Source organism: Desmodus rotundus, chromosome 8, assembly GCF_022682495.2.
Source record: "Desmodus rotundus isolate HL8 chromosome 8, HLdesRot8A.1, whole genome shotgun sequence".
In the NCBI taxonomy this organism is placed as follows: Eukaryota; Metazoa; Chordata; class Mammalia; order Chiroptera; family Phyllostomidae; genus Desmodus; species Desmodus rotundus.
In genome coordinates, this window is record NC_071394.1 from 118,714,842 (window position 1) to 118,728,878 (window position 14,037).

Below are 14,037 nucleotides of genomic sequence, written 5' to 3' on the forward strand. Positions count from 1 at the left end.
GAAATAGTTAAAATGTGAGCATCACCCCTGGTGTAAACATATTAGCACAGCAGGACCTCACAAGGCAAATGAATGCATTTACTTGCTTCAGTCTTTCCGCCATAGAAGGTGATTTTCCAAATAGGTGGAAGGATCCCCATTTAAATTAGCTTTTATTTTCTCTAATGAGTAAAGTAATTGGCTGAACCAAGCATAAAAGATTTATCAGGGTAGGAATACCAGGCAACTGTTTGTCTGAGTTATACAAAGTAGCAAAGGGGTCACTTCAAGGAAGCATCAGGCAACATATTATGTATGTGTGAAATGTAACCATTTCTAATTTCAGTCCCAGGTTATTAGCAGTGTGGAAGCTCCTAATGAGGCTGGGAGAAACTTTCTCACATAGGAGCATCCTCGCCTTTCATTTACAGCAATGTCACTCAAAGTTTGTTTCAGCAGGAAGCAGCACTTCTGATTTTTTTTTCCTGTTGCTCATTTGTGATTTTATTTTTCCTTAATTTGCTGATCGGAAGCGATGCCAGAGTGACATTCCTGGGGACTGCAGTTGGTGCCTGTGTAAATGAAGACAGCAACTGTTGTGGCTAGATTTCCAGAGGCAGAAACTTACAAACTCTCCTGAAGCCTCTGTTGATATCCTCTGCCCACCACCACCCCCAAAAGACTCAGCAGTCAACTTAATTTGGTTAAGTTTGTTTAAAATAAATTAAAAGGTGCTTTGTCTTTCTGCCTTTCTTAAATGCAACCTTTTCAGAAACCCTAGTGTTTTCTACAACTCGGTGTTTTAAAAATTGCCTGATTAGAAGAGATATGGGCTCCGTAAAAATGTAGATTAAAAGAATTTCCCTTGGAGAGCCTGTTTATTAGGACCTGGGTGATAAACTTCTAAGCATCTCAGATTGTCCGTATCATCAGGCAAGTGGAAGAAGCAACCTTCTTGCAGGAACAGGCAGTGTGGTGGACCTTAGACTAAAAGCACTAGATTACGTATTATCTTTTAAAGTCCCTCGTGTCTTCACAGTGGAGTACTGATTACGGGGACACAGTTTTAAAGTACTGAGTACCCATAAGAAACAAGGGCACTGGGGTAGACCATTTCTCTCTTTGTAAAATGGAAGTAGCAGCTTTAAGAGCATTAAGGACACTTTCCTAAAAACAGCAAGCTCTGCAAGTATTTAGGTCTCCTAAGAAGCCACTGACGGCAGTTAGAAGCTGTCTCCTTTGTGCTTTGTCAGGAAAAAAAAAAAACGACTATTCATCTTTTTTTGAACATTCGTACCATTCAGAGGAATTGTGGAGTGTGGAAGGGTACCTCTTCTAAGACAACTAGGTTTATTTTAGTAGAACGTATAGATAAGGGTCCAAGTGGGTAGGCTAAGCAGTCTGGGGATGTTCTTGGAAAGCACAGGAAGAGGAAGTAGCTGCCCTTGCTCATGCCAAACAGAAATATGTGAGAGCCTAAACACACTTTTAATAACTGCAAAAATATGCTGATGAGTTTCACAGTAGTAATTTTCTGCCTGTTGTAACTGTCTTGGAACACTTGCCAGGACAGAGTCATAAGGCATTTGATTCTTCTGGAGTAAGACCAGGTATCAAAATTCAGTCCAAGTCTCTACTGCATCATGTGTGTATTTCATCATGTGCTTTCGACCCCAAATCAGATCTCTTTCCGCCACCATTGAAACCCGTATGATTTTATGAACACATGTCACCCCAATAAATTCAATAAAAAAGAAAATATGCAAGTATGGATGGGCATGTAGAGATTAAAAAGGTTAATATCAACAAAAAACCCAAAAAAGTTTAAAAATTCAATCCAAGTCAACAATTTATTATGAGCCTATCTTAAAGTAGGTGATGGATATATTTAAAATCATTATTCCACCAAGACTGTAACTCATAACTTTTGATACTCTGATATTATCCTGATTATTTTCTTTAATCTCCCTGGACCGTGTGGATTGCAAGATTTCCCCTCACAGCTGAAAAATCACTTGATAGTTTATCTTCATCATCTTCTGTTATGCAACACAGCTCAGAGGCTGCTGCTCGGTGTCTCAGAGCCACTCTTGGAGTATAATTCACAATGCTTTCCTCATCCTGGAACTACCAGAAGATAGCGTCATTCCTTAAATATTCAATCGCCTTTCAAGCAAATGATTTGTGAAACATCTGAGACCCGCGAAGATATGCAGAAAGAGACAGGCCAACACATTCCATAGTTTCTCCGACTCTAAAATTTCTTCATAGACATTTCTTGACTTGAAATATAGTAGGAAAGGTTGACAAACGTTCTAGTATTTAGACATTGGGAAATTAGGTCTGTTGTGAGTCAAACAGGGCTTAGACTGATTGGTTGTTTGTGTCTCGTGTTGCAAATTGTTCTAAAGTTTGTTGTTTACTAGATATTGCTTCAAACTTAGAAATTTTCTTAATGTATTTTTGTGTACAGTAAGACATTTTTTATTTGAGAAACTGGAAAAAAATGTTCAGATTCCTGTACGTGCTAAAAATTATGAATCAGGACAACTCTTACCTCAGGTTAAAAGTTCCTTTTTTTTTTATTTTGAAGACTTGCATATTTTTGTTCAAGTTATTAAGCCAGTTGATTTATAAAGATGTAAAAATGCCACTGCAAGGAATAATCCAACTTGGGGAAAAAGGCCTGGCTATGGGTGTGTTTAGAAGATCTACCTCAGCTGAATTTCCATTTGATTTAACTTAACCTTTGTGGGAAAAGCTACAGAACTCAATATTATTTATCTGCTTTTGCAAGAAGTTACGAATGAACTTCATCTCTAAAAGAAAGGAAATGGTCATATACAAGAAAGATAAGTTTTAGGAGGTACTTATTCAAAACTACAGATTGCTAGGTCCTGTCCCAGACCTACCAAATAAAATTATCCAAAGGGTAATTTTTTTAAATTGTGTTTTTAATAAATATTTCTGGTGATTGTTATCATCCTGCAAACTTTGGAAACATCACACTATTATATCTGTCAGGTAAAATTTTATTTGGCCATTACATTCTGCCTCCAAAGAATTTGTAATAAGATAAGGAAATACTCACAATAAAGTACTTAATGACAAAAACACTGTGTATACAGCATTGTCAGAATGTAACACAGTGTAAATAAATAGTGTCATTGAAAAAGTTGGCCTCAGATGTCCTCTTTTGATTCAGGAAGATGTTTGGGAGTGGGTCCCCTTCTTAGACAGACCGGGAAGCTCAGTCTGTCTGAGAAGGGGACCAGCATGAGACAAAAACATAACGGAAGAGATTTCAGGGAAGTGGCAGGAAATGTGTGTTCCCTGGGTATTCCGTGGGTCAAGGACAGATATGTTTTAAAGGGAAAGGAACGGAGACTGAACAAGATGAAAGACTGAAGAGGCAATTGATTACTCAGTGAGGTATTCCAGGTGGTGGGGTAACCTCTACAGGACACGTAGGACCAGGGGTGATCACTATTCAAATGTAAATGTCTATACATTGTTGTCCCCATCGTACAAATCCCTCCCAGGCCTAACTTTCAGTAATCATGGAGGACTTAAGAGAGAAGGCACAGCCACACCCCGAGGACATATTGCCGTGAGGCAGAGAGAACACTGGCAACTCAGAATGACAGGAAGAGATGCAGACTCGAGAAAGACCTAAAGAAACAAATGGCAGACGGCTTATCTCTGCACGTTGAGATTAACAGTGATTTATATCTTCTTTTATTGCGTTCTTCCATTGAACGTATATTACCTGCATAACAAGGGAAAACATGATTAAACTTTGGGGGAAATAAAGATAATGTTCAGATGTTTTCAATAAAATAGTTTAAAAGTTGATAAAAAAAAATAAGCCAGATCTAATACTCAATTTAAAATCATACAGCACCGAGAGCTATGCTGCACTAGTTTCCATTTCGAAAGACCTTTGTTGGTTATTCTATCATAAATAAACCGAATCCCTGGGTTCCGGAAGGCTGACGTGACACAGAAAGTAATTTACATTGAGCTGTTGGATCATGCATGGATTCCGCGGGTTCAAAGTGGGAGAACACATTTTAATGATTTTACATTCATCTGCACAATTCTCTTAGCTATCAATCATACAGTGACTTGTGGCTTCTTCTCCTTCTTTTAAAGGTAACTTTTCTTCTAGTTAAAGAATACTTACGAAACAGTATTGTATTTAGCCCCCAAACATGCAGTTTCTGCTGTCAGATAAACTGGATTTGAAGGCCACCTCTCTCCCTTACTCCTGGGTGACCTCGGGTAAGTTACTTCCTACCTTTGCAGCTGTGTTTACCCATCTGTAAATGGGGAAAATAGGCCTCTTACTTTTTAGGGCTTGTGTGAAGATTGCATTAGTTGGTGCTGAGCATAGTCTGCAGTCAATTGTACAAAATGAATGAACTCTGATTGATATTTGTCAATAATAGGAACTTCCAGGCACAAAAAGCAGTAAAAAGAAAATAAAACTCATCTAAATTCTTATATCCAAAGCAAGAGGTGCTATTATTGTGGTACAATTTTGCTTTTTTTTCTTTGTTTAAACAAAAAATGCTGAAATGGATTACCTTATATGTGTTGTATTATAATCTGATTGTTAAGCTTTATATAAACTAAATCATTTCCTTTTCCCAAAACATGATTTTCAGGGACCACTTTTCTATTTGTAACGAAGCATCATACTTAATTTAAATAATATATTTTGGGACATACTAGCTGTTTCCTAGTTATTGATGCTTTAAGAAGGCTGCACAATCTTTATAACTAAATATCTGTCCATTTCCATCATTATTACCCATCAGTAGTGGGAATCACTGAACTGAATTGTATCTTTAATATGTATTAAATACATATTCATTCTGTGTTGATAAAGTGCCTTCCAGAGAGTTTGTGCCAATTGCCACATCTAATAGTTTATGAAATACTCTTAAACAACATATATATTCTCTCTTTTTGCAAAAAAAGGAATGACTTTTTTCTTCTTATACTCTACTGAGATTGAAAAGTGTGGTCATTTGGTTTTTATCTTGTATGTTACACAAATATTTGCATACTTTAAAGAATAATTTTTAACTTGGTGTCATTTGTTGAGCACCCGCTGAAGGCAGGCACATTGGGGTGACAGGTGTAAAGACACTAATGCTAACGTGGGGGGTACCTCAGAGGAGCGGGGCCCAGGGAAATGTGTGTGGTTCCCCTGCAGCCCCGGGTGGTGCCTATTAATCTTTAGACCTGCCCCTCCCCTTGTACGAAGAAACCAAAAGACAAGGAGGTTGACAAGTCCCACCCACAGGGAACTGACATTTCTTGAGCATTTTTTAAAGTGATAAAGAACTCCAGTTTCCCATTTAAAACAATAACTGCTTTCATTTGTTGAACATGCATCTGTGACAGGCTCACTGCTGAGGTCCCACTATTATCTGTCATTCAGAATGGGAACAACAAGTAGGCCTGCCAGTGAAGCGAATGAGCTTGCCCCACGGACTGGAGATGCTGGGCTTCATCAGATCTGCCTCAGGCTCGCCCTCCCCCCTCATTTACACTCAAAGTTCTCGACTTTTCATCTCATTACACGTGTGATATTTGTCTTACCTGCCTGTTACTTTTCTTTAAATTGCTTTGCAGTGTTTTGTTTTAGAAGGAAACTGTATCTCTATCATAAATGTATAAAATCAGTAATATTTACCACGCATGAATAAAATGATTTCAATTTATACTCTCATAGGTACCACACACACACAAAAAATCATTTTATCCCTCCAGCCCCCATCATCCACCGTCTCCTGCTAGTGGCCAGAGTGTCCCATGTGGGGAAATAGCACGCAGGCCCTGCTTGCTTCCCTAACTGAAAAAAATTGATTCAGTGGGGACAATGCGGGCTAAGACAATGGGAACTCTCCAAGAACCCGGAACCTTGGTGCCTTTCTCCTATTGGTTTCTTAGCTCTCTTTCCCTTCTGTTCGGCTGGGACCACTTTGGTACAGTGTGAAGGGTGTTTGTCCTTGTCTTGGAGGAGGGGTGGGGAAGAGCTGCCGAGGTTCAGCTGTGCTCGGAGAAGGTGCTGCACAGACCTCCTCTAACTTCGTTTCACCTGAGAAGGGCTAGCCGCACAGAGCATTAAAACAGCCACCAGCTTCATGTTCTGGGCGAGTCACGGCTGCTTTTCCAATCAGTAGGCCCTAAACGTGGCTGGTCGGCCCTGGTGATTTCCGGTGACCCACACCGAGTAAACCTGTCTGGCCAGGCCTTGTCTGGTAATCTCTTCTTGATCAAATACAATGGCAGTTTTAATAAACGGTTAAGTCTACTGAACATACCTCATGTTTTATAAGGGAGGAAAAAATAGGCACTTTATTTCTCCGGACATTAAAAAACGAGAGGCCTCACTGTGACAGCCTCTGCTGGTTCCTGTGGGACCTGACAGTTATCTGAAGAGAACCAGCCGGATTTAATCTGACAGTCACAGCCAGGGGAGAGTGCTAGCAATCTAATTACCCGGTAATCTAGTCAGAATGGGAGTAATTCTAGGACTTTCTCAGGTAGCTAATCACATTTCCTGTGCATTAGCAGCCACACATAGGGAGCTTTTAGGAAGGAGGTTTGTGGTCTGCAAGGGCTTTGTGAGCTCCTAGCAGTTGATTTTTTCACTGACTTCCCCCCAGGTGGGTTCTTCAGGTTGTTTTTCTCTCCCCTCTCTCTCCCTCTCTCTCCCTCTCTCTCCCTCTCTCTCCCTCTCTTCCCTCTCTCTCTCGCTTCTACTCTTCCCCTTCATTGCTCAAATGGTCTTACTTCACTTCGCATTCTGTTCAGAATGTGGTGGAGGAGGAAGCGTGAACGCTATGACCCTTTTGCTGATTTTCTCCTCCAGGGATAAATTAAGAAGTACCTCGAAATCTGGGGGTCGGAGGGGGAAAAGTTATTTTTTATAAGGAAAGCACTGTTGCTTATGATCTCCATTGCATGTCATGTCTCTATTTATGCCGATGATTTCTGAGACAGATTTTCTAGAAGAAAAGCAAGAGAAAAGGGACTGTTAACAGATACTTAGCCTTTCAGTGGCTCTGAATGGCAAGCTCTAGGCAGTATCGATCATGTATCATTTCCGTAATCATCATGTGAATAGGCAAAGTAAAGATTAAGAGAGAGAGAAAAGGAGGGCGAAGGCACATCCAGTGAGCAGAACTTTTGCCCCCGTGCTAATTAATACCCACCATGTTCTTTCTCTGAAAACCTCTATTTAGGATCATTTTATAAACCACAATATTTTCAGAGCATTGGTTTCTGATACTCTAAAGTTGAGGCACCTCTGAAAAATCATTAGGCTCGCAAGAAACCCTTTTTCTCCTACCCTCATATTGTGAACATTTCTCCAACTTGTCATAATCGCTGCTTGGTCAGTGCAAATTTGAATATTTGAATCTAATAGCGAGGAATTCCAGTCACTAATAGCTTTATAATGTAGTGATCCCTCCCCCTGCAAGTTATCCATGATAAATGGGTTTCCCAAATAGCCGCTAGGAATCATAACATGACACATTAGGCGGAACACTGTAAAAAAGAGGAAATGTGAGATGCTGTGCGAAATTGTTGTTGTAAATTTGAACAGGTTTCAACCACAATTTGCACTCTCTCGACTGCAGTGTTTTGTGGACTTTAACATGTTTTCATTCCTGTAATTGTGGCAGGTGTACACCCCTAGGGGCTTCGTGGTTTGGGCGTGCCTCTGTGCACGCTCAGAGACTGCTAATAAGTCACAGGTGTGTTTGAGCCTAAAGTGAGGCATGTGAGCCTAGAGGCTTGTGTGTCTGGGATGCAGCACGGAGACTGGTTGTCCTGGTTCTGATTATGTTGTCTCCTCATTTGTTCTAGGTTCGGATTTTACAAAAGCCTTTGGTATGAATTTATTTAATAAGGAGTTCTATAAAACTGTAAATAAAGCTGACTTTGAGACTGTGATCCAGTATGAGATACAAATGTTAGTCTCTTATTGCAAGCACTATAAATGTTTGACTCCCAAGTACAGATGAATGTTTGGGTTACATCTGAAGAGTAGTTTTTGCTGGGCATTTTTATCAATGCTGTTTTCATAAGTCAGAATGTGTACTTCAATCCAGATGAAATGTATTCTCTAGGTCACTAATTGAGATGTTTACCAACAGAAATTATATTTAAACATGTCAATATCACATCAGTTTATACAACAACTTTTATCTGAGAGTGTGAAAACATTCATGGGAAATTGATACCGTGCTGGTGAATCCCTATGGAAATGTTTAACCAAGGCTCAATTCTTAGAGAATCAAAATGAGAAAAATATTATGTTAGAGCGATGACTTGAATGATTCCAGCATCTCTTAGTATATAATTGGCACAAATAAAAAGAACATCATTTCTTACATTTCTTAAGGCTCTTTCTCAATAGAAGGGAAAATGATTTAGGAATGCAGGAGACACACAATCGAGACTGCATATTAAGAGCTTAACTGAGCAGTGGAACCTCTAGGTATTTGCAAATGTGGCACCAATTTCTCTGCTTTAAACCCTAGATCTTGAATTACGCAAGTGATTCTGATCTGCAAATCAGTCTACATTGATTTCTCCGTTCAAATTAATATCTGCTGAATGAGTTGGTCTTTGTGTCTCATTCTTTGCCAGGGTGTCTGATCTGTCCAAGAATGTCCCAGGACAAAAGTGTCTTTGTGTAAAGAACAATGATAAATTCTATTATTATCATATATGAATTATCAGCCCGCCCTCAATCAAGTTGGTTTCTGTACTCAGAATGCTATCGACTTTGAACTTTAGTTAAACTGCGATAAGGCAATGATTCTAAGTTTTGATTCAATGTATAGGGGATCTTCCATTTTACTGTATCATTTTTAATGCTATTTCCTATCATCTTTAATTTGGCTTCTCTTTTTAAAAAGTCAATTCCTGTAACACGTTTCAGATTTGAGGCAGAGTCTACTTCAGGCTTGTGATTGCTTTTCTTTCTTATGCAATGAGAAATTTCCAAGGGAATATTTGGTTTTTGGCAATAAGGATGGTAAAGCTCCCATATTGGTATCGTTCAAGGTCTTTCATAATATTTTTTAAAATTGGCTGTTTGGGTGAGTTATTCCTGGCCATTATCCAAACCCTTCCCCAACCCAAATAGAGTCTTTTAAGATTTATATTTTCTGTTCATAGCCTACTTTTGGGAATTTATGCGAAGCCCTGCATTGCCTCTCATCTCTTTAGGCAATCTTGCTGCACATACATTGATGGTTTAAATGGTAACGATAATTCTACTGCCCTTTGTGACATTCTCCTGAATCTGTGCCGTCCAACGGAGTAACTGCATGCCACATTGCGCCTGTTTAAATTGGAATTTAAATTAATTTCAATTTGATACAATTAAGAATTTGGTTTTTTTGTTGCACTGGTCACAGTTCAAGTTACCAACAGCTGCATGTGAGCCACGGCTCCCAGGCCGGACAGCGCGGGTATCGAATACTTCTGTCACTGCAGGAAGTACTGGTGCTCAGCGCTGCCTTGCGTGCTTGACGAACTTGCAGAGCAGAGTATTTCCACTGACTCAGAGACAGAGAGCAATTGTGGCCGTCCAATCCCAGGTTAAATATCAGGAAACAGCAAAGTCGATACAGGTGGCTGGGACTCTTGGAAGGTGCATACTTATCATGGCACCTCTTTATTAGTTCTTGCTGCAATTAAATGAAATTATTCAAATATTGGTTTTATTGCCTTTAGATCTTTTGACCTAACTAACATGGTGCCTGCCTTCATTCCATACTTCAGAAATAATTGTATATTTAATAAACATAACTTATTTGGTCTAAGGCACGCAAAGTCTGTGACACATTCCCTCCGTCCCTTCTTATAAACACTACATGTACTGTGTCATTTTTTTTACTTTGCAATAAAGTTTAACTTGTATTTTAGTTACTCTTTGAAGAGATAATATGTTCACATGACAATAAATGTAAAGAAGCATCTCCTTCTCACACCTGACCATCATTAAGACAATTTCCTTCTCGAAGTCCAGGCAATCACATTTTGTAGCTCTGGGGACACAGTTCTCACTTGGACTTGTGCCAATGCCGTATGAATTTATCATTACATTTCAGCCTGAGCCATCAAATTGTAACACGTTTTTAAACTCTTAGGCACACATTCTTACATTACTTTAGCTAACTAAGCAAGCTGAGTGAAGTAAATATATGATTTGTGGCCTGTGAAGGTGCGTATTACTTGAATTCTTACAAGTTGTAACAGAAAAAAAAAATACTGTCACGGGTGGTGGGTGTTTATTATAAGCATATGTGGGCACTGAAGAAGTAAAATGAACTTCCCAGGCAGCTGTGAAGTCACTTTGGGCCCCCGAGTCTCACAGTCTGAAATGTTTATTGGACAACTGAAGAGGTGGGAATGACGTGTTGCCACTCACGATACAAGGGCAAGTCTGCTCACCTTACTTTCTTACCTTCCAGCAAGAAACATTTTAACTACCTTGTGTGTGTCTTGATATGCTACTAAAAGAACAATTTTGACGCATTTATCAGATTCCAATGGGGAAATCCTCTGGGTAAGTCTCATGCTGAAACCCATGATGATGTAGATGCCTTTCATATCCATGGATGCCAGAGACTGCAGTTTGACCTATGACACGGACCGTTGTGATCGAGTTGTAGAGTCACCTGGTAAAGGCCCAGGGCTCTTACTCAGAAAGGCTCATTTCCCATTGGCCACGCCCCTCACAACGGGGCTGGGCAGGCAGGATGGGTGAGATATGCACACAGCATTTTGAAGACTGAAAAGAGGAGTGGTGCATATATCGTGTTTAGTTGTGCATCCTTACCTGCATGCTCTCATTTTATTTTAAGGGCATTGTCTGAGAGGCAAAAAGGAACAAATATTTCCTCATTTTACAAATAGGAAAGCAAACACCCAGAAAAGTTAGTGTATTGAAACTCTCTCTGAGAAGTCTAACCAGTACTTGAAACCCAAGCAGGCTAATTAGACCCTTGCTCTTTCTACTAGAAAAGACAGTCTCATTATGGCAGACAACGTGTCAGTCGTCTGAAGTGTTTGACAAAGTACTTACCCAGTGGACAAATGAATGGAATTAGATAAGGAAATTTAATTAATGAGCAAAAACCACTTAAGTTATTTAAAGACAGCCCTAAAATTGTCTTTCAGGTATATTAGCTAAAAGTGTCTCTTTTAACAAAGCTGTACTCTTGAAGGATGTTCTCATCTTTCAGTCACACATTACTTGGAAAATCTAGTGGTCTTAACCGCATTAGAAGTTTATTAAACATCATGTTATATTTAGGAAGCCCGGACTATTTGCCAGGGTGTGAGTACAGTTTATTTTACGGAGCCTGTCAGTCTTGGTAGGGTTCTATATCCAAGATCAATCCCAACTGCCTTAGCTGTTGGTTTCTTCTGGTACTGCCCTGGAAAAACTCTAAACCTTATTTATTACCAACTGGCCATCAAGCTGTCACCCGAAAAGGCAATCTGACTCAACAACCGTGCTTCCCTGCATCAGAGCCACTGGCTCCAGGGCATGCCAATCAGAACAGGGCTCGAGGTTAGGCCTCTACCCTGCCTGACAAGCTTAATTCATATAAAACCGGATGGGTGTGCTACTTTATTTAATTAGAAAGGACATCTAATTTTTGCATTTAAAAAATCAAAGGGCACTCAAGATAGATATTCAGAATCAATTGTCTAAAGAAAAACAGTTTGCTTTTTTTGTGGGCTGGGCATTAGGGATGTTGAGTGTGATTATTGGGTTTTTTTGACCAAAGTAAGTGGTAGATTTTGGCACAACTGCAGAACACTTTGGGTAGTCTTGTATCATGATTAATTTAAATTTGAAAGATTGCCTATGGTTTGTATATGAAAATTCAGCAAAAAAGTTTTTTGATTTTTATCAGCTTTTAAAATTAAGGAAACGCATTCACACAATTGCTCACATACAAACATATGTACAAGTTTTGATTGACTGGTTAGTTTTAAAGCACTGTTAGTCCTAAAACAGTAATCTGCACAATCCTAAATAAGACCTCTTTGTCATGTCTTCACCCACTACTTCAGTGACACAAATCCTATTTACTTAGTTTCTCTCTTTCAAAGCAAAGAGCTGAATGCTTCTAACAGCTACAGGTAGGGTAGTTGGTAGTTTCGCAAAATCTCATTCAATTCGGCCCTAAACACAAGAAATCATGTCTCATATTCTGAGTTTGAATGCATTCTAGAAATAAATAATTTAATTTCATTTAGACTACTCATGTCTATGTAGCCTTTTCAAAAGTAAATGCCAATTTTTGCTCATTTACTTTTGGTCAACTTAAAACTTTCCTTTGGCACATACCCCTGCTCACACATACATACAACAAATAAATAACAGTATTTTCCTCCTTCAGTTTGGATAAAGAACAGCCATAAAATCCTGGAGACGGTGGAAACGCACCCCCCTTTTATGATGCAGTGATTAGAAGATGTCTCTTTCAAGAAATGTAGAGATTTCGATGTACTGACAGATTCTCAATGTCTTCTTAAATGTGTAAAGCTGTGAAGATGAATGTGGCCCTAATTTCCTCAGCTGCAAATTTATCCCTGTTTGGTTTTTATAAATATAAATTCTTACATTAATAAAAACTTGTACCAAAACTTTCAAATTCTCCCACAATCTTCTATCCTCACTGGGAGTTGAGAGATGAAGTAAAGAGAAAGCCAGAAATTCATGTATAAGCAGCATTTATTTAAGCTATCACCAGCTGCTTTTAAAAATATATGGAAACCAGGTAAACAATGATGATTAGGTAAGAAAATCAACACTATGTTGAATTTTTATGCCTAACTTAAGCCATTTAGTATTTGTTACAAATCAATGGTTTCAGGCTCCCTTGCTACTGATCTTGTATTTACATGCCTGATATGCCTCTGAGTAAGAAGAGGCGTTCATTAAGAATCTGTGGTGGAATTTTATTGCTTAGAGACATAGAATAACAGACAAAACTAAAATTTCTCAAAGCGAATTCTGTTTGGAAGTGCCTGGATCAACTCATGGGGGAAAAAAAAAAAGGTTAATGGTGTTTGAACAGGCAAAGTATTTGGAATTCTGTTTTCCAAGTATCTCTAAGGTTTGTTTAATGACTGAAGTCCTCAAATCTAAGAGGGCCCAAGGGAATCTCAGCCACAAGCTCTCTTGTGAATTTCTGAACTCTGTGGTAAGGCAAACCTCATAGTATTAATTTTCTGCTTCTAGAGGCTGACCTCTACATTTCAAAGCCTGTTTATTTTCTTTGGACAGAATATTAGAGAAGCTGAGAAGAGAACTTAGAGAAAGCAAGGTAGTGGATAGCAGCATATTTTATGCAGGTGGGAATGTGGAATAGAAGTCAACTTCTGTATTCAAATTCCATACAAAGAGGATTAAGAAGATGACATATTTGGAGCTATTGCTTGGAAAACAGCGATTATTTGAAAAAATACAATGAAAACCCCCTGTAAAGAATGACTTGACTTGTTAAGATTTGCCCAGAAATCTGTGATGGTGGCATCGAAGCAGAGCTTTAGATCCACAGAGACCTGGGGTTTCATTACAAGTCTATTGCTTATCAGCTATAAGATCTCAGATAAGCTATTTAAACTCTCTGAGTGGCGTTTTTCTCATCTATAAAATTGGGACAAGTGTACTTACATTGCGTAATTGTTTTGAAGACTACAGATATTGAATATCAAATATTTAATGCAAAACCTAGCTAAGATTAAGTTACAACTGCTACTATTACTTCTCACCATCACTGGAGATACACAATTCTGTTTAAAATCTAAGGGATGACGTAGAGCTGCAGTTAGGCCCCTCTGAAGCATATTTAATATCCAAGGCCAGAGAGGCAGTAATTTCAGGATTAATACTGTTTTCTTTCAGCAAAAGGATTCTGAGCCATGGACCAGGATGAGGATGTGTGTTTATGAACTTCCAGGGGATAATAGTCTTTGTGCCTAAACCTTACTTATTAT

The 14,037-nt window shown here is 38.9% G+C and overlaps 1 protein-coding gene across 9 annotated transcripts in view; it reads left to right on the forward strand.

Moving 5' to 3' along the window:
* The window catches only part of RBMS3 (RNA binding motif single stranded interacting protein 3), a 1,231,630-nt gene that overhangs the window by 925,772 nt on the left and 291,821 nt on the right, over nucleotides 1-14,037 (forward strand). The gene's annotated exons all lie outside the window — the stretch shown is intronic.